Genomic DNA, 22155 nt, shown 5'->3' with positions numbered 1-22155 from the left:
AGATTCACTTACTGGTATCCTCGCTTTGTGGGAATTTTTTTTCCACTTTTCTGTGTCTTGATCCATTTTTTAATGCTTCCACTTAAAATCTGGACTGCATAATTCAAGTCAACTTCCACAGTTCATGAAAGAATTCCAATGGGAATTGCTGACAGCAATATCTGGACTGGAGGCCTTTGTTCTCTCATAAACTACATTCTAATTCATGAATCCCATTTGCCTCATTAAATACAGTTTTATAATGCAGGTAAATATTATTACATTGGCTTAGGGCAGACCTGCCACCACGAGTACTAATTTGCTTTAATTTTAAAGTCTAGCGTGAATTACCTCTCTGATACCTTCTAATGTTTTTAAATTTTATAGCAAAGAGTTATGTCATTACATAGACCAACATTTGATTATGTCACATTATGATGCCCAACCACTACCATAAGCAGGTTTCCTTCTTTAAAATACATTGCAGTCTGAAAGTGTCATGAAACACTTTCTTCCAGAAAGCAGGAAGGAAGCATGAAATGGGATTTCTATCCAGAAGTAGAAGCCGCTTGTTACTGTGAAGTCTTTTTCCCTAGGAATGGCTTTTATGAGGTATGGTTGGAGATTCCAATTCTACTATTCAAATTAATCAGATTTTCTTGGGCAGAATGCCTCTGGAACCCCCTACAAAGACTCTTTTCCTCTCCCTACTCTGCATCTTACTTAATGAAAACACTGGATTACTCAAAACAAAAGGGTTTTTCCGCTTATGTCAATCAAGCATTGATGGTTTTGTTTTTGTTTCTAAAACAAGAAAATGGAGGAACGATTTTGTTTTACAAAGTCTGGATGAATCACCTCACTGCATAAGCTTCCAAGAAAATTTCACTGGAGGCTTGGGAAAAATATTGGCAACTCAACAATTTCCAATTCAAGACCATGTGATAAGACTCAGATAGAAGCCAAACTAATCATCTTCTTTTACCAACTAGCTACTCTTTAAGGAGAAAAGTGACTTAGAATACGGGGTATGCTTTGCTTTGGCACATGCCAGGAACTGGTCTTTTACTGTGTGTTTGGAACTCGGCTGTTCATATCATAGATACAAAAATGGATAAGACTAGTCCAGGAGTCAACAGCCTGGTGGAATAGACTCAACTAACCATCATACAACATAGTAATGAACCGTTGACAAAGGCTGGGCTAGAGAGTAAAGGGGATTGAGAAGAAAAGTAGATCCAAACTTTGAAGGGCGAGAATTTCCCTGGGCAGCTAGTGGGGGAAAAGGCATTCTAAGCAGAGTGCACAGCATGAGGAAAGACACAGGTATGAACGTTCGTGGTGTATTTAGGGAGTAGCTTGTACTAGATGCCTGAAGCAGAAAGCTGAGGGTGGGGAGTCACAAGAGATGTGCTTGGAAAAGTAATTTGGTGCTGGAGTGTGAAGGGCTGTGGATACACTATGCTAAGAAGGAATCTGATATTTCTCCTGGTGACATTGAAGGACTTAAAAAATCCATTGAAGGAAATGAAAGAAACTATTAACATGGTCAGATCAAAGCCTTAGGAAGATAATTGATGACAAGGTGGAGGATAATTTGGAGAAGGAGTAGTTCATTCATGGAGAAGGAGAGAGCTATTGCAAGAACTCATGTAGGCAATCTTTGAGGGCTTAAACTAGACAAGTGGAAAAGAATAAGAAGTGATATATTTAAGAGACATTTATGAAGTAGAATTAATATAACTTAATGATTAACTGCATATGCAGATGAGCAGTGAGAGAGAAGAGAAAGTAGAAATGAGCCTAAAGTCTCTAGGCCAGGTGATTGTAAATAGTAATTCCTAAGAGCAGGTTTTCTGGAGAATATTCTAAGTCTGGTTTTGGATAAGCTGAGTTTGAGCCACTAGGTGGAGAAGGACTTTAGGTTATTGGAAATAGGAATCTAGACTCAGAAAAATGTCAGGGAGACTTTGGACATCCTCCTCACAGACGTGAAAGTGGAAGCCATAGGAGGAGATGAAATCATTCAGGGAGAGAAAAGCAGGGGACGCAGAAAGATTGCCTGTTGCATATCATCTTCAAATGACTGAGAGCTTTCTGAAAGGCTGTGTTGAGAGAGAATTGAAGGCCACTTTCAGGCATAGTGGGAAAGCGCCATGAAGGACGACTAGTATCTACCATTGGCTCCAGAGAGGGAGGTGACTGCATCTGTGTCAGATGTCAGCCATTCCCAGCAACAGAAGGAAGAGACTCGAGAACAGGCCCCTGGAGAACACCAGTCGTTAAGGGATGATGGGAAAGTTGTGATGGCAAAAGAAAATAAGAAAAGCAGTCAGAGTTTGGAGGAAAATCAGCCAGCATATAGCAGTGCAGTACTTACTTAAACATCTCAAAGATCATAGTCAATAAACGTTTGTTGAAGAAATGAATGAGTTAATAAAGTCCACAACTATCCTGCAATTGGAACAACGTAAAGTCAGCAGCATGACTCACAACAACAACAACATCCCAGCTACTTTAGGTTACAGAAATTGATGCTCCGGTTATTTCCTTCAAAACAGTGTGCTATTTTCCCACTTTTCACAGAACTATGGAAATTATTCTAGTGCATGATCATTTGGAATATTTGAGTTACTACTACAGAAAAAAATTATGAAAACAGTAACAGGGTAAAAGTTTGTATGATTTCATGTAGAAGATTAAATTGAAAAATTAAGTGTAGGAAAAAATAGTTAAAGGAAAAAAAATGGAAATGAAGGAAAGGACTCTTTGGGAGGTATCCAGAGAAAAGTGAGCTAAAATCTCCCTTTTGCATGCCAAAAGACAAATTCTTTTAAGAATAAAAACAGGGAAGATGCTCCATCTACTCAGATAATGTAAAGAAGCAATCAAATAATTTCAGCATGCAGTGGGCAGGTCAACATCACTACCCTGATGTTCAGGTATTTTGTATTTGAAGAGACTTCTTTGCCCCTGAAATTGGAGTCTAAAACTAAGGAACTATTCATCCATTCAATACTTTTTCCTGAGTATCAAACCTGAGGACAACACTGTGATGGGTGTGTGGCAGGTAAATGAAAGGATGGAGAGGATTCAGAAACAGGTGGAATGCAGTTGCTACCATGAGGGGACCAGCCATAGGGACTGTATTATGTCTGCTGGATGGCGGTAGGCTCAAGGAGCAAGTGCCAACACAAAACACGAATAACGAATAATATGCAGCAATTATAATAAACATGATGAGATAGAATCCAAAGAAGGAAGAAGAATCAGCAAGGCCTCTTTGGAGAAAGGAGAATTTGCATTCAGCCTTAAATGAAAAACACATAAAATTTTAGTTAGTGGGCAGTAGGAGATAAGGTAATGTAGGTAACTTGAGCAAGGGCAAAGGAAGAAAAGTCTGGCAAGTTCTGGAAGAGGGAATGAACCGACCAAGTCATAGAAGACACCTGAGGAATCTTGAGTGTCTGACTTTGATGGTCACCTCCCCATCTTACTCAGCCTCACCCCTCTGTGTCTCCTTTGGCTTTGGATCAGACATTGGCTGCCTGGCTCCTGCCAAAGGAGAGAAAAGTGGGAAGGTGCCCTGTGTCTGCTTCTCTCTCTCGTGCTTCATACTGCTCTGAGATGATGCCAGCACAAAGTCTGGCAAGCCAGCTTCCCCCAGCTGCTGGAAGGAAGAATTGACTGATGTAAGTCTGAAAACCTCAGAGGACCGAAAACAAAAGAACACTCACTAAAAATGGGAAGGCAGGAATTAGTGATCTGACATGTGCTGTGAGGAGGGGCCGGAGGAGGGACTCCACTATTTTTGAACCTTAGTACCTTTAAAAGGATTGGAAAATATGATTTGTTTTTGGATAAGGCTCTCTCTTTTTTCTCTGGGAAGCACAGTTTTGCTGGGAAGCTTTTCAATCATGCAGATGTGACGCATCCTACATACTGCTCCGGGGCAGTCCTGCTTTTGTGATCTAAACTCAGCTGTTTCTGGCTGACAGGCACAGGAGCCTCGCTGTGATTCAGCACTGGGCTCTTGACTTTCATTTCCCAGAATCTGGGATGATCTTACTGATGGCGAGATCTGTATTACATGCTTCTTCATATCTGCCACATTTTACTTTATTTTGCTTACCTTATTCTGTGTTGATTGACTATTGCCTGGCCTTCTACTTTAGTCAGTTATTTAAACATATACCAGTGAGAGAGAGGAGGCTCTGAGAAAGATTTTCATTATCCCTTGAGGCTTTTAATGGTTTAAATAAAACATTTTTTTAAAGTATAAAATTAATACAAACTTCACAATAGCCAAAACGTAAAACAATCCAGATGTCCATCACAGACGAATGAATAAACAAAATACGGTGCGTTTATATATATACAATGGAATGTTACTCAGCTACAAAAGGGAAGGACATTCTGATAAACGCTACAGCACGGATGAACCTTAGAAACACTAAGCTACGTGAAAGAAGCCAGACGCAAAAGGCCACATCTTGTATGACTTCATTTATAAGAAGTGTCCAGATTAGGCAAATCTATAGAGACAGAAAGCAGATCAGCGGCCGCCAGGCAGTGTGGAGAGTGGGGAATGGGGAAGTGAATGCTTAATATGTACAGGGTTTTCCCTTTGAGGGGATGAAGAAATTCTGGAAGTAGACAGTAGCGATGGTTGCACAACATTGTGAACAAACTTAATACCACTGAACTGTACACTTTAAAATGGTTAAAACAGTACATTTTACACTATGTGTATTTTACTACAACAAAAAATTTATTCAAAAAGTTAATTTATGCTCATTGTAGAAATTTATCCCCCAGTAAATTAAATTCCTGGAGAGTTAGGATTGCAGATAAAATACTATATTTATACTAAAAAATTGTCATTGTTTATCTGAAATTCAAATTTCATTAGATGCCTATACTTTTATTTGCTAAATCTGGCACCCTATTGAGAGTAAAAATTTTGTCTTTGTTATTGCTTTATCCTGAGCACTGAAGAGAATGTCTGAAACATGGGAGGTAGATCCTTAATAAATATTTGTTACATGAATATAAATTTTAAAATACATATAAAAATAGAAACTATAGAAAGAAGAAATTAAAATCATTCTTAGATCCATCAACCAAGAAAAATAACTGAGAATTTTTGGCTATTTCTACCTGGAACCTTTTACTTATGTATTTTTTTCTTGGTTATTGCCACTACTGTAGGTCAACAACAAACTTTTTTTCTTTTTGAGGAAGATTAGCCCTGAGCTACCATCTGCTGCCAATCCTCCTCTTTTTTTGCTGAGGACGACTGGCCCTGAGCTAACATCCATGCCTATCTTTCTCTACTTTATATGTGGGACACCCGCCACAGCATGGCTTGACAAGCGGTGCATAGGTCTGCACCCGGGATCCGAACTGGCGAACCCCAGGCCACTGCAGCAGAACATGCGAACTTAACCACTGCACCACCGGGCGGGCCTATTATTTAGTAGCCCTAGCCAATTTATTTAGTGGAAGGTCTTACTGTTCTCATCAATTTGTATCCACTTATTATAGATCAGAGATATGAACCCCTTACCTGCCATTTAATAAATATTATTTTTGGTTTGCTGCCAAATTTTGGTCATTCATTTTGTGAGAAGGGCTTTCTTAAAGGATAAGACTGCTGGCTTATTTGTGACTGTATCTCATGATTTTCTCTGGTCCGAGACGCTGGCAAGGTCAGCATCACCTCAGGGTCTTGCTGTCTGGGAGACGACAAGGGAATGCATGTAGGAAGAAAGCAAGAGAATTTGATCCCTGGAGAGCATCATTACCCGACTGGCTTCCCTTCTTCCCTTGGAGGGTTCTGTGCGTCTCAGTCAGCACAGCCCGAATCCCTGCTCCACCTACATCAGTGTGTGGAGACTTATGCTCAAAGCCCAGCCCAGCCAATATGCCTCTTTCCAATTTTTCACGTTTTCAGAAAATTCACTTTGCCAGTTTGATGCTGGTCACTTTTACGCTCATTCAGTGCTTTGGGGCACTACAGACAAATTTTCAAGACACTTATACAGTGAAAAGTTGAGTCTCGAGAGTTCATTTCAAGATGTGGTTACCAAGAACACCTTACAGCTAAAGTTCAGGACTGTCCTTCAGGACACTGAAAATGATGCATTAAGAACAACTCAACTCAGATGAACTGACCTGTGACAACAGATCAGTGCACAAGATGATGGTTGAGGCATGGGAAAACAACGTTAGAACTTCTACTCAGATTCCTTGTAGATCACATTTTACAGTGTTTTGTGTGTGTGAGGAAGATTGGCCCTGAGCTAACATCTGTTGCCAATCTTCCTCTTTTTGCTTGAGGAAGACTGATTGTCCCTGAGCTAACATCTGTGTCAACCTTCCTCTATTTTTAACATGTGGGATGCCACCACAGCGTGGCTTGATGAGCAGTGCTGGGCTCGCGCCTGGGATCTGAACCTGCAAACCCGGGGCTGCCGAAGCAGAACACGCAAACTTAACCACTATGCGACTGGGCCGGCCTCACATTTTATAGTTTTTATTTATTCACTCTATAATGTATATTTTAGTAAATAAACATAAATTGGAGGAATGTACTAATTTTTTTTATGATAAGGCTGCACAAAAATGCCTTGGAAATGACTATGAGAAGTGACTAGAAAGTATAACCATTGAGTGAAAGGGACACTAAAGAAAAGTATAAAAATGAGAAGTACTGAGTAAGGCTTCATTCACATTTATCAGTCCTCTATCACAGAGCTGAATCGCATCCCAAAGTCACTTTTTGTAAGATTGCTTTTCACTTCTTTCGAGAGTATTTGAATGAAATCTGATTGCACTGAGGAAACTTACTCAGGCAGGAGGTCCGAACTCTGCTAATGATAAACCATCAGTAAATTTAGAGCAAAAACCTTTCAAGTCCAAATGGAATGATGTTATTTTAAATCAACTGAACTGAGTTTTATTTCTAAGAGATGTCCTGCTTAGCAATTAAGGGTGACAAATAAGTCAACAGTTAAGGGTTTGTCGGATAGGAGTTTCCGATATATGCTATAGAACATTCCATTTTGTAAATTGCAATTTTTTTCATATACTTTATTTCCATTCTGAATTTGCTTCATCATAAATTTAACATCAGCATATAACCAGATATCTGGCCTCTCTACTATTTCCGCTTTTTAATTTGTCTCAGCGAAAAGGTAGCTATGACTGCTTGTAGCCTATACCTTTTGAAGTGTCTGCCCAGCTCGCAAAGACCCCTCTCCTTCCCTCACATCCCACTGAGGCTGGGACGCTGGCAGCCATTTTGAGAACTATGACCCCCCTCTTCAAGAAAAGCCTTTATTCTTTTTATGGTGCTGACCACAATATGGTGGGTCAAATCTCTATGAAGATTTGGGAGCAGAGGAAACTGATGGCCAAAGGAATGAAACACCACATAGAAAGATGGCGAGCTGAGAGGCAGGATTATGGACTTTCCAGAGATTCCTGTGTTCAGTGTCCATCAGCCTCTTCTTCCTTTGAATTCTGAGAACGCTCTTGAATCATTATGTCCTTGTAATACATTCCTCTTTATTTTTGTTTTTTAAAAGTAGCGACAGTTGGTTTCAGATATCTGCAACCACACACCTAATGAGTATACTACTTACACCTTGGCCTTCACAACTTTAGAGTGTAGAGCAATATGCCGGCAGATACGAGCTTGCTCACTCTTCTATCAGAAGGCCACGTGCAGCCTCTGTTCCACTTAATTCAGCAGTCACAATCTCCCTACAGGTTCCTTCACATTTCTGCTAATAGTCTGTGTGATCGACTCAATTGCAGTTGCTAAAGTGGCCAAAGTCATTGGCTTTATCTTAACGACAGTTGCTTTTGCAATATGCTGCATGCCAAAAATGTATTCTGTGCAATTAATCAACTATATTACTCTAAATGTGTCTGTGGTTCTGTGGGAGTATTTTTCCAGTGAAGCCATGAGCTCCTGGCAGCTTTTGTCTGCAGAAGCAGAGGAATAGAGATTTGACAGAGGCCAGGCTTGAAGATCCTAAGGGGTTTCTTCTCTGATGGCCAATAGGAGGACGATGAGAGCATTCTTCTGAGGAGCAATAAGTTCCTTATGGGCAAGTGGGAGCTCAACTTAGATGTAGTTTGAATAAATAGGAAATTACTTTGTAGTCAGAAATGGTGAGGTCTCAACACACTAGTTACTGTTCTGCAAATAAGAGATTCTGCTTAACTCATCAGCAGACAGCGGCTCACATAATTTGATTTGAAGGATACTGCAAGGTTTCTCTCTCCAAATAATAATTCCCTTACATAGTACATCATCCACTCCTCCAGGAAATTCCAACCCTCTTTGATAAGACTACGTAGGGGGAGCCAGGAATTGTCCCCAGAAGATTAGTGTTAAACTGCAGATGCTATCTAGAAGCAACGGAGAATCCTGTGGGCTCTGTTGATCTCTTCTCATTGTATGATGGCAAGCACTGGTTTATTATTAGACTAACAAACTGTTGCCTAGGAAACTAGAAAAGAGAAAAGGTGTAGGTGAGGGCCAAGGTTAGCAGACGTTATCAACTAACCTGGTCATAGACATGGGTCCTCAGGGCTGAGCATGGAAAGCTGGCAGAAGCAGAGCCCACACAATGACCCCATTGTGGTTGGGATGCTAGAGAGACAACAAGAGACCAAGGGCAGCATGAAGAAACATCCTGGGTGATGATACAAAAGGAGAATGTCTCAATGACCTCAAAGGTTTACCTTGGCCATCTTGTTGATCAGAACGACTAGCTATTTGAAGAATTGGTACTAATACCTGGAATTTGGGTTCCACAAATATCTATTCTATTTTGCCTGTGAGAACATAAGGATCAAGTTATAAATGACTACCTTTGTTCTGCTCTTTTTTTCCCCCAAAAACATTATATTCCCCTTACATGAAGAGGATTCATGGTGGCTACAAACACAATGCTACAGCAGAATTGGATGCAAACAGATTTATGCCCACACAAATTCACTGTTGCCCAGAAGTTAACCCTGACAGTGGTGAAACTGGCATGTCTTTGGACTAGGGTGGCTAGATTTAGCAAATAAAAATACAGGACATCCAGTTAAATTTGAATTTCAAAATTCAAAAATTTAACTGGATGTCCTGTATTTTTCTGGAAACCCTACTTTGGAACCAATGGAGAGTGTCTTTTTCTCATAGAGGAAATTGTCATATTTATATAGAAAGAAACTAAAACTAGTAATTGAAGATTCAATTCAACTTATGAAATAATTACTGGGCACTTCCTTTTTGTGAGTATGGTGCTGGGCTGTGGGGAAATCAAACATGATTAAAATATGGTCACTATTTCTCATATGCTTATAATCTAAGGGGGAAAGCAGTTGTGTAAATAACCATCAATAATACAAGGCAGAAGGAAATATGCCAAATAGATTATATATTAAGACTACAGAGGAAGGAATGATTAAATTTGATGGAAAGAATCTGGGCAGGACTTTGAAGAATACGCAGGGTCTCTGTCAACAGAGAACGGAAGACAGGCATTCCAGGCTCAGGGAGCAGTAAATATGAGCAAAATCTTGGAGGAACAAATATTTTCATGGTCCATGTGTGAGAAGTGGTGAGTAGACTAGTATCTGGAGCACAGAATGTGCAGAAAAATGAGGTGGAGTTGCTGCTGAAAAAGTAAGGCTGGACAGAGAAGGGCAGTGAATGCTATGCTAATAGTTCAGACTTTCTTTCATGAGCAAAGGTGTGGAGCGGTAAGAAGAGCCAAAGTATTCTAAGACGGGAAGAGCATAATCCACCCTGAGTTTCAGGATGACAAATCTGTAGCAATGTCACGATGGCTTGGTCACGCAAGAATTTAGAGGCAAGGAATTAGCTTAGGAGGCTGACTGCAATTATTGCCAAATGAGGAATTATACTTATGATCTTAGCAAAAATTAAGCACTCTCTTTAAGGTACTGAAAAGCCTACTTTCTGGTTTTGAAGCGGAGCAAGAGCCCCTTCAATGCCCCTTCTGTTGTTGATCCTGCCTCTGAGGTCACACTTGGCCCAGACTTGTATTTCTCTCCCTGTAGCTGGCAGCAATGTGCACTGCAGGCTGCACTATTCCTCTGCATTCCAGCAAAGAGGTGCACAGGACACTTTTTGGCATAAGAAACATCCCTGTCCATCTATGGACCGAGGACTTGGACTCACTACTCTGTTCCCAAAGTAAAGGGAAGGGCTTGTGATGGTTATTGGGATTGGGGGGGCATGAATACATTACTTACCAAGAACTTCCCTCCGTAGATTTGTGATTTCATGTTCTTTACAGAAAGGATAAATTTTATTTTACTATTAACTGGGTAACTTCAGAGTAATGGTAATGCTATCTTCATTTAAATTGAGTTTCTTTACTGATGACATTTATACCTGCAATATATAGTGAAAACAAATCAATACTCATAATTATAACTAAAACTCATTAACTATTATCAAACACTTAGGATTTTTCTAGTCACTATATTAAGCACTTCATATGAATTATCTCATTTAATTCTCCTGCAAACCCTATGAAAGGATCAGAGGTGCTACTAGGAAGAAATTCACATAAGAAGAACAATGAAAGAATCCTAAACATTATTAAAATTATAAAAGACGTGTCAAAGACATGCAAATTATTTTAAAAAGATGCCATTTTCACTTATTAATTTGGTACAGATTAAGACAAGATAACAAAAAATGCTAATTTTGATACAGTGTCTTGTACTACTGGTAGGATGAAAATTGGTAAGACTTTTCTAGAAGGCCATTTTTCAATAAGGGAAATTTTCATGCTCCAGGATCTAGAAATCACATGTGAAGGAATTTGTGTCAGAGAAATAATTAGAGATGTACATAAAGATTATGGTATAAGGATGTTCATTACAAAATTATTGCTGGGAAAAGAAAAAGATTTGCATGCTTAACAATAAGAGATTTGTTAGGAGGATGAAAAGCGATGACTTTTTTTGTTTAGTCTTTAAATTTCTTTGGAAAAATGGTATTAAAACATTTAAAAAATGTTCTTCAGGTAACTAAGACACTACATATTATAATATAAATAGTATGAAAGAAATTATTCAAATTTATCTAACTTAATTTTCTTTATACTCTTATATCCATACAGTGGAAGAATAAATATGGCTTAAAAGTTTGGCAGATAATTTTTTTTGTTTCTTTAATTAGCAATGAATATTCTTCAAAACATAAATTTATGGAATTACTATTTTATAATAATTCTTGCATTTGTACTCATGTAATTTAGCCAATCAGATAAGTCTTGCCATATTGTCAAAAAATCACATAATGATTTTTTTCTCTTTTCCCATAGACTTGATTCAGGCTACAGTGAGCCAGTTTTTTTTTTTCTTTTGAAAATTTTTCTTTAAAATTTGTTTTATTTTATTAAAAAGCATTTATTTTTTACTGAGGTATAATTGACATCCAACATTATATTAGTTTCAGGTGTACAACATAATGATTTGATATTTGTACATATTTCAATTTGTTTTATTTTTGAATGAGAAAAGGGAAGAGATTTGAATGCTTAGCCCATAAAAGTCCTTTTTCCTTGTTTAAATGAAATACCAAAAAAAAAAAAAAAAAAAAATTATCTTGAACTCTATTTCTGCTTTAATTTGCTCTTGTTAAATATTTAGATTTTATTTCTCCCTCAACATACAAACTTGGTTTCATTTAGACTTTTTTTGGTCTATGGGCTGTCTAAATTTTTCTACCCACCTGACAGTCCAAAAAACTCCTGGTTTCTGTAAGGATTAAGTCAGGAAGCAGTTTTTAACTACAACAAATTGAAACGTTTGCACAAGGAAGTGTTGCTTTTATAAGTGATGGGAAACTTCAAATTTGATTACAAGCAACCTTTGGCTTCCTATCTGTTCAACAATAGGCCATGTTGTTAAGGGCAATTTCCATGCACAGCATGTGGGTCCCATTTTTTCATCCTTAGACATGGTTGTTTACTGTTCAGCACTGTTTATGCATTTTAATCAGGCTTTTTCAGTCTCCCTTAATAAATCACTTACAAAGCGAATGTACCAAAACAAGAACTATTCTGCAGTATTGGTTGCCCTTACACATTATTTGCTGCCCTAGAGTTTCACTCAGTAGCCACATTTAAAAATAATGACAACAAGAACAAAATCCATAGCCAAGAGTTTTATATTTAGAACTGCAACATTTCTGGCTAAATGTTCTCTTTGAGCTCCACTGTTAAACATTAGGAGCCTGACTTTAAAATTCAGTTCAAGCAAGAAGGACTTAACAATTGGAACCTGCCATCAGTCCTTGGGACTGAAAGTCTTTTTGATGGGATGAAGCTGACAGCCTAGTTCCTGCCTGGCAGGCATTCACATGAAATGAGCCTGTTTTAGCACAGATAAATGTTGAGACATTCAGGTATCTTGCTGTCTGAGAAGAGTATTACCGGTTAAGGCAATGGTAAGCAGAAGAAAAAGGAGTTTTCAGGCATTTATGCCTGAGTGAGAAAAGACAATGACTTGTTAGCATCCTCTGGCAAGCAGGCAAAAGAAAGTCTGACCCATCTCTCCTGCCTCCTTAAAGCTAAACTTTCATGTGCTTTTAAATGAACTCAGAAAAAAGTACATTTTTTTCCTCCGCGAATTTTTTGTTGTCGTTGAATGAAACGGATTTTCTTAACTTCGGTTTCTAGCATCAAACGCAGATTATTATAAGCTATATTTTAAAGCCCAGGCCAGAGGTAAGAAGGCCCTGAGGAAAAAATAAGGCAAAGGGCATTGTACAATGTAGATTTGCATTTTAAAACATGACAGCACCCAGAATTTAGACCCAATGATCAACACTGACATATTTTAGAATAGTCACTGGAAAATTAATAGCATAAATATGTATTACAATTTGAGGTTCAGGAGGAGAGTTTACCAAATATAGAAATTATTGGAAAATATTTTAAGTGAGTAGATGGTCCCCAAACCAAGTAATTATCTGGAAACGTCTATGCTAACCTACTTTGCAAAATTACCCTTTGACATCACTGCATAAAATCTTCTGGAGTGCCATGGAATTCAGCAGAGCGGGTGCTATGCACAATTCTTCACAAACCCAGCCAGCCAAAGAGCTGTTTTGAATACGGCCCGGAGAAAATATTTCATAAGTGAAAAATCAAATTCTCATGTGTTTAATTAAGAGGTAGATATAAGTGTCTGAGGACCTATTCTGAAAGCATTCATCACGAAAGCGATGGGCACACTGTTGGAGGCGTTCTGATTTTAATTCCTGCATATCCAACGATGTTGTACAGAAATATTCCACCTGAAAAATACCAGCTTGGCGTTTAATTCGTAAGTTTTCTAAACTGTGTTGAAGGCCCAGAAATTCACTCTTCACCTGTTCCTTTTTGCCCATACCTTTTTAGTCTCTTTTTTTTTTCAGATAATTTTTTTCTCCAATCCATGTTCTTAAGCTTTGATTCCTTTCCTCATGATGCCCCCCTTGCTATTGGTTGCATTAGGGATAAAGTAACCTGGAAAATATTATCTTTTCACAAAAACTTAACTTAGTATTTCAGTAAATTCACTACGATTCTTTTTATTTCTTAGTCCACAGTCCTTTGAGGCACAGACTGTCTGTTAACTCATAATATTGATTCACCTCTTTCTCTTTAGTGAATGAACACACATCTTGCGTAGGTAAAGGACTACATTTCCCAGCCTTCTTGTTGGTTAGGTGTGATGACGTGACTATGTTCTGGTCCATAAAATAGAAACAGAAGTATTATGAGGATCCTCCAAGAAATCTTCTTAAAAGGAAGGAGGAGTGCTTTCCCTCTAACTCCTTTGCTCACCCCTAAAATCCAACTGCCTGGAATACAGATGTGATGTTGGAGCTCTAGCAGCCATGTGGACCTTGAAGATTAGAATCACATCGTATAGATGGCAGAGCAATGAACTGGAAGGGTCCTGAGGCTTTGATAACTTATGGAGCTGCCATTCTAGTCTGGAGCAAGGTTAGGTTTCTCTGTTATACACAACCGAAATAATGCTAACAGAGACAGCCTGACTCAAGCATGGGAAAAAGTTAAGAAAAAAAATGGAGAGTTTGACATGATTGGCAGAAACTTATTCAACTATTTACAAAAAGGTCACAAGAAAAAAGAGACAGCTTAACCCAGCTGGAATTTTTATACTCAGCAATTTTCCTCTTGACTATGTCTTTTTGATAGCTAAGTATCTGTTTGAACCTGTTAGCATTTACGATTTGGATAAATTCTTCCTATGGCCTATGGTAAAATCACTGATTGGAAAACATGTGGGATTATCGGCATTAAGATTTTGAACCAAATGCTGCCAGACGTTGGGGGAACATGTTGGGGATTTGGGTTTATATCTGGTTTGGTCAGTACAAAGCATTTCTTTAAAGTTCTCTTTGCCTTAATAGTTTGGTTTTGGACTGCTCACAGCTAAGAAACATATTTCACAATTATCATAATGATCAAGATGATATTATTATTATTGCCAATATTTATTGAGCACTTATTAGATGTAAGTACTTTGCTAAGCACCTTACCAATGCAACTTTATTTAATCCTTTCATCTATAAGATAGAGATATAATTATTACCCTCATTTTACAGTTGAGATCAAAGGTCAGAGGGTTTATGAATGGCTTTGGAAAATGGAAGACAAGGCAATTTAGATGTATCACAGACAACTAGAAAAGCTGGAGGGGAACCCCAAAAACGTTTGCTTGAAACTCACAGACTGCTGATGAGGTAGTGAATAATTAGGACCCCAAATCCAGAAGAACACAGAAATACAGAAATGTGAGTTTGGTATTTGAGGAGAGAGTATACAGGAAGAGGGGAACATTTTCCCTGCTGGAACTTGAAAGTTTGCAAGAGACGGTGGACAGGAGTGCTTTTGACAGGTTCATGGGGCAACAAAAGTTGGAATCTAGGACCTGTTAAGGTTGGGGGCTCAGGTGAACACCTTGGTTTGGGACCCAGAAGGGCTATACTTTACTAATATAAGTGAACAACAGTAATCCAGCCCTCAGGTCTACGTGCCCTAGAAAATCTCAATTCTTGAAATTGAATAAAGGCAATTCTAGATTGCTAATATCCCCAGGTGTTTGGCAAAAGCAAATGGAAAATCCTCTCTAGAGAAAGGTACCATTATCCTAGGTCTCAAATCATTTCACGAACACATTTTTATATACAATGTATGTTACACAAAGATAACTTGACACATAAGGAGACTACACATCTTCCTCAACTTACAATGGGATTACATCCTGATAAGCCCATTGTAAGTTGAAAATATCATTTCAAAAAGGCATTTAGACTTTCAACAATGTAAAGCTAAACACACATCCATACTGTGTAATATTACTTAGCTATAAAAAGGAACACACTAGTGATGCACACAAGAACTTGGACAGGCCACAAGGGCATTACGCTTAGTGAAAAAAGCTAATATCAAAAGGTCAGAAACTGTATGATTCCAATTTTAGGTCACTGTCAAAATGACAAAACTATGGGAGCTGGCCCTGTGGCCTAGTGGTGAAGTTCGGTGCACTCTGCTTTGGTGGCCGGGGTTCAATTCCCAGGCATGAACCTATACCACTCGTTGGTGGTCATGCTGTGGTGGCGACCCATATACAAAATAGAGGAAGACTGGCATAGACGTTAGGTCAAGGTGAATCTTCCTCAAACAAAAAGAGGAAGATTGGCAACAGATGTTAGCTCAGGGTGAATCTTCCTCAGCAAAAAAAGACAAAATTATAAAGGTAGAGAACAAATTAGTCATTGCCAGAGGATAGGAACAAGTGGGAGGAGGGATCTGCAAGAACTACACACACACACACACACACACAAATGAATGCAGATTAAAAAATTAAAACTGAATAAAGTCTGCAGTCTAGTTAACAGTAATGTACCAGTGTCAATTTCCTGGTTTTGATATTTACACTACTGTGATTTAAGATGTCACTACTGGATCAAAACAATTGATTCAAAAGAAGGGGAGAAAAGGAACACAGAAGTGATGAGACAAATAGAAAAACTGAGTTAAACGGTATGTTTTAGTTCAAGTAAATCAAATACATTAAATATTTATGGATTAAAGTACTCCAATCAAAAGACAAAGATTGTCAGTTTGGATTAAAATATCCAACTATATATCTTTATAAGAGACACATCTAAAGTATGTATGCTAAGTATTCAGAAAAGTTAGAGGTAAAAGGATGGAAAAGGCTCATTTTTGCAGGAGGATAAAACAATTATAAAAGTATCTGAACTTGATGTGACCTCAAAATATACAAAGAAAAAATTGGCAAAACTACAAGGAAAAAAAGCTCAAAGCCACAATTACACTGAGTAACTGTTATAAAAAGCAAAACAAGCATAAAACAAAACAAAATAAGGATATTGAAGATTTGAACAAAATGATTAACAATACTCTATTACAACTGCAGAATGCACATTATTTTCATCACGTACAGAATATTTACAAAGATTGACCATGTACTGGGCCATAAAGCAAGCCACAAAAAATTTCAAAGGATGTTTTTGGACCAAAATCCAAGTAAGTGAAAGAAAAAGATAAAAAGGTAACTTGAAAATCCCAACATATTAGACAATTAAAAATATACTTGTAAACAATCCATGGGTCAAAGAATAAATTACACTGGAAATCAGAAGATATTCTGAACTAATTGATAACAAAAATAACACAGATTTAAAACTTGCATGGAAAACATGCAGCTTGAAAAGCAAATACTTGAAAAAAAAGTCTAAAATTAATGATTAAAATATCTATCTCAAGAAGTTAGAAGAACAGCAAAATAAACCCAAAGAAAGTAAATAGCAGGAAATAATGAATATAAAAGCATAAACTAATTAAATAAAAAGCAAAGAGATTGATCAAGAAAAAATAAAGACAACATAAGTAATACGTTACAAATAAAAAAGAACATTTTTATAAACCATGCAGATATTAAAAAAATAATAAGAGGATATTACAAATAATTTTATACCAATATACTTAAAAATGAGGTGAAATAGATACATTCTTTGAAAAGTGTATTTGGTCCAATACTGACCTCCCCCTAAAATAGAAAATCCGAATATTTTTAGTTATTAAAAAATTTATTTGTAATTTAAAATATTCCTACAAAGAAAGCTCTAGGACCACATGATTTAATCAGCAAATTCTAAAATATACTTAAAGAAGAAATACTTCCTCTCTTGCAAAACTCTTCCAGACAATTGAAAAAGACTTTTATGAATTCATTTCATGAAGCCAGCATATCTTCAATCCAAAATCTGACAAGGACATTATGAGAAAGGGAAATTAATGGTCAATCTTTTTTATAAACGTGGATGAACATAGCAAACCAAACCCAACAATATGCAAAATGGATAATGGATTAATTATAATAGAAAGTTAGGTGACCAGGAGTTCTAGGTTAGATACAATTTACAAATAAGTTAATACAATTTGTCACAGTAACAAAACAAAGCAGAAAAATCATAGGATTTCAATAGATGCAGAAAAATTCAACCTCCACCTATAATTTTAAAAACACTTTTAGTAAACTAGGACTGGTTTACTGATAAAGGGTTCTAAAAAACCGTATACATGTCATTATACTTAATGGTGAAATTGAAAACTTTCTCTTGAAATAAAATACAAGACAAAGGTATCTGCTATCATTATATCTATCCAACACCGAACTGGAGAGTATAAGATACTCTTACGTGTGAGTTAACAGAATGCCCAATTAAATATGAATTAAATAATGAGGAACATTTTTTATCTAACATAACAGGAATTCTGGCAAAAAGGTCTCTGATTTGCCCAGTGGCTTAGTGATGTCATCAAGGGCTCAAGGTCTTCCTGTTTTGTCCCCCTCAGGTTGACCCTTCCTTTGGCTTGTCCTTTCATAAGTTCCACATGGCCGCCCGCCACAGCTTCAGGCACCAGAGAGACAGAACAACATTTAGCCAAAGAATTGCATTGACTCCTAGTCTCTATTTAACGGGGAGGGAAACCTGTCCCGGAATATCTCTGGCAGACTTGTTTTACACCCACTGGACAGGACTGGATCACAGGTCACTACCTAACTTCAAGGGAAGCCAGGAGAACAGTTGGTATTTTTGGCTTTTGTAGGGGTGTGAAGCCTCTGTCAACAAGAAAAAGGCAGAAGAGAAAAGGTAGGGAATGTCTTTTGTATAAGGAACAATAATGTCTGCCATAGACAGCTTAAGTAACTGACCCAGCATCACACTTCTGAGTGGTAAAGCTGGGATGTGAACCCAGGCAGCCCGACTCCAGAGACAACACTCTGACGCCTGTGCATTCTCAGCCTAGTGGATGACTGTGAAAGCAAAGCATTTTAACCATAACTTAATTCTCCACCCAGAACCCCAAAATAATCTGGGTACACTGACTCTCAGTGCCACCCTCAAAGTCGTTGCTGTACTCTCTTACAGTATTCAGAGCAATTAATTGACAATCATTGAGAAGTTTAAATAAGGTAAAACTCGTCTGTTTTTCGCAGAAAAGTTTTACTTTCACATAGAATTCTTTTAGAAATAATTATTTATACCATTTGGGAATTTAAAAATCAATCTACGATGTGTGTTTGAAAGAATGTGAGAACAGCTCATCAACTTTGAAAAGCAGTAATATGCATACAAATCACATAAAAGGTTTATAATAATAAGATTATCAGTAAGTAGAAAAAGAAACACAAAATACAAGGACACTTTTAAAAATAAAATGGGTACATCTTAAAATAACTTTTCAGCAAAGTCAAAGCAGTATAATATGCTTACATAGGGAAAAAGTTTTAAAACTGTGAAATCATATTTTCACTTCACAGTACATTTAAAATTATATGCATACTTTAAAATTACATTATAACAGAATAATACCTATTTATCACTTGTAATAAAGGCAGATATAATTAATTGATTAAAATGTCAAGTAGTTTTAATTATATAAACAGTTTTTATAAGCATGTGTCTGTTTGTGCATGTGTATATTTAGAATTGATAAACAAAACAACTTTGTGAAATTAAGTTACTCTTGGCTTTAATCATTACTATGAGAACGGAATCTTTTGGCCTCCATACTCCATAGCTGTATTTTTATATTACAAAGAGTATGAAGTGCTAGTTTTTTCCAGTTTCCACCCCAACTTGGGCAGTATTTTATTTTCACATCTTGTGTGGGTACATCTATGGTCCACAAATGAAAAATGACTATTCCCAGTCTTATGCTGTTTGTTTATCCCCAAAAGGCAGTGGCCAGACTTCTTGGAGATTGGGGAGAATGAGGCTGAGGCAGCAGGACCACCTTGACTTGGATCTTTGGTGGGTAATCTACCACCATCGTGGATATAATGCCGAAGTCTGGAGGCCTCAGGGTGAATAAAGGGGAGAATTCAATCAATTACATTTCTACTGACCTTTGACAACAGTTCTAGGTACCATGGAGCATATGAGCTGCCTCATATGCAGTTCAGGAACACATAGCCTACTGTGGGAGAAATAACTATGCACAAATGAATAAGTAAATGGCAGATTATGTTAGGCAATTATAGAGGTATGCAGAGAGATGAATCCTGACTGAGTAAGAATATGGGGAAATTTCTTAGAGGAAACACAAGAAAGGAGGGATAAAGCCATATTTTGCATCAGTTTGGGGCAACTGGTATAGCTGTGTGGAGGAGATTTTAAATCAAATGGGTAGAGGATTTCAGGGAAGTATGGCTGAGATCCTACTGGAAAGATCGGGGCCAAATTCCCTGACCTTTCTTGTCACTGCATATCCCATAAGCTAACCCAAATTCCACCCCTCATTGACCTGCAAATCCTTCCACTATGCCCTCTGGAACTTTTCATTGTCATCATCAAAGTCTCCTCTGTCTTCAAATTCCTTCTCTGAACACTCCCACCACCTACTTGCTCTAACCAAATTCTTGCACTCCCTTAAGAAGACAGCATCACTGGGTCTTCTCTAGCGATGGCTGCTCCCACTCCCATCTGGAAAACAATGGGTCTGGAAGTGGGATAGTGGCCCTTTTACTCCTTTTTATTGTTTCCCAACGACCGTTCTTACTTCCTTGCTTAAAAAGAAAAATTCCTCTTCTTGTGAAGAATTATATTGGGTTATCGACCTTCACTCTACTACACTGCAGACACCCACAATCATTCTGGTCGCTTTTCCTTACTCATTGAAGATTTTAGCACAGCCCTTACTGCTTTTTAGATGACTGTGACTCCATGACTTGTCAGCATTCTTGGTCATTTCTGTTCCCACGTGACTGTTTCATCCCAAACCCTGAAACTTCACTTCCTCCCTGACCTCCTTCCCTCCTGTGATCTTGTTCTTCACTCCCCTCGGACAACCTACTTCCATGGAACTTGTCATTACCAAAAACAAGAAAAACAACACCAACACCCCACTCCCTGTCTTAGTCAATTTGGGCTTCTATAACAGAATACCAAAGACGAGGTGGCTCAGTCAACAAACATTTATTTGTCACAGTTCTGGAGGCTGGGAAATCCAAGATCAAGGTGCCAGTAGATCTAGTGTTTGGTGAGGGTACTCTTCTGGTTTGCAGACAGCTATCTCTCATTGTATCCTCACATGACCAAGAGATAAATCATCTCTCTTAAGTCTTCTTATAAGGGCACTTATCCCATTCATGAGGGCTCCACCCTCATGACCTAATTACCCTGCAAAGTCCCCACCTTCTAATACTATCACATTAGGGGTTGGGATTTCAACATATGCAACAACATATCAACAACATATTAACAACATATCAACAACATATCAACAACAGCAAGCATCCCACTCTCTAGAGAATACCATCTCCTACATTTTAACTTAGTTCCTCGACACTATGACTTTAACAATTCTTTGATCCCAAGGGAATTTTCAATTCATTGACCCTACAACTTTTTCAGTTTATTATCCACCCTATGTACTTGCACCTCTTTTTACCTGGCTTAGATTCCATGGTTAATCATTACAATCACTCCCTTCCATCTAACCTCAGCTTCTTGCCTCTCTGTCCCCTTGTTGCATCACTGGTAAAACCCAAATCACGCCTAAGTCCAACTCTGTCTGCTCTGCTCCTGTTCCTGGTGAAGCTAAACTTACAACCAGACAGAATGGTCTCATTTTAAAGTTATAACCACAAATCATAAGCCAGATCTCCAACATTCACCTAGCCAATTTACTTCCTCATTCTCTAAGAAGACTTTAAAAAAAATACCATTTTTTCCCCCTCCCATATAGAATTAACTCCCACTCCACTCACTCATTGTTGATATTTTTGTTTATTTCACCAAACAGAAAAGTAATCGGTTAAGAACTTCCTTATTCTCACACCAACAAATCTACTAATTTATGTCTGTACTCACAGTCTCTGCCTTTTGACTCGTTAAAACAGATGAACTGACCATACTCCTAGATGAGGCCAAGTAACCTGGTTGTACATGGACTCAAGAAGCCCAATTGTGCAGGTGAAGAGCTCACCTTCGTTTGGACTTAACTCCTGTAATTATCTCATCTTTCTCCTGAAATATCACTTTTCCCTTACCTTGGGTTATTCTCCTCAGGGTATGAGCACGCTGTAATAGCTCCCTTAGAAAACAAAACAAAAAACCCTCACACATCCCTGTTCAGGTACTGCTCCATTACTCTGCTCCCCTCTATAGCAAAACTCCTCAAGAGATTTCCTTGAATGCACTGCAGCTCCTTCTTCATTTCCTGTATTTTTTCAACTCCATTCCAATCAGGCTTTTGTCTTCATGATGAGACTAAAATAAAACTTTTTGAAGGTCCTTAAAAATCTCAATTTTGCCAAATCTAATAGTCAATTCTTTTTTTAAAAAAAATATTTCCTATTTAAAAACTAAAGAAAAAGACCTAGGCAGGAGAGTTTGGTGCAGAAGAGCCTTGCTTCTCAGCGTGGTCCATAAACCAGCAGCATCTGTATCACCTGGGATCTTATTAGTAATACAGAATCTCAGGCCCCATCCCAGACCTTGGGCAACTTCTCTGAAACTCATTTTGTTTATCTTCAAAATGGGTAATAGTCAATTCTTGACCTTCATCTTAC

General features: G+C 37.9%; 1 long non-coding RNA gene across 3 annotated transcripts in view; it reads right to left on the bottom strand.

The window, feature by feature from the left end:
- The window catches only part of LOC111773966 (uncharacterized), a 75351-nt gene that overhangs the window by 31384 nt on the left and 21812 nt on the right, over positions 1 to 22155 (bottom strand). The window contains exon 1 of one of the 3 annotated variants that reach the window (XR_002808722.2): positions 8562 to 8691. The exons of the other annotated variants lie outside the window; for them this stretch is intronic. This is a non-coding gene — a long non-coding RNA (uncharacterized lncRNA). Of the gene's footprint in view, positions 1 to 8561; positions 8692 to 22155 lie in introns of those variants that run through there. 3 annotated transcript variants of the gene reach the window in all.

Source organism: Equus caballus, chromosome 6 (assembly GCF_041296265.1).
Source record: "Equus caballus isolate H_3958 breed thoroughbred chromosome 6, TB-T2T, whole genome shotgun sequence".
Lineage (NCBI taxonomy): Eukaryota > Metazoa > Chordata > Mammalia > Perissodactyla > Equidae > Equus > Equus caballus.
The sequence above is the reverse complement of the archived record's forward strand: the minus strand, read 5'-3'. Positions and strand labels throughout refer to the sequence as shown.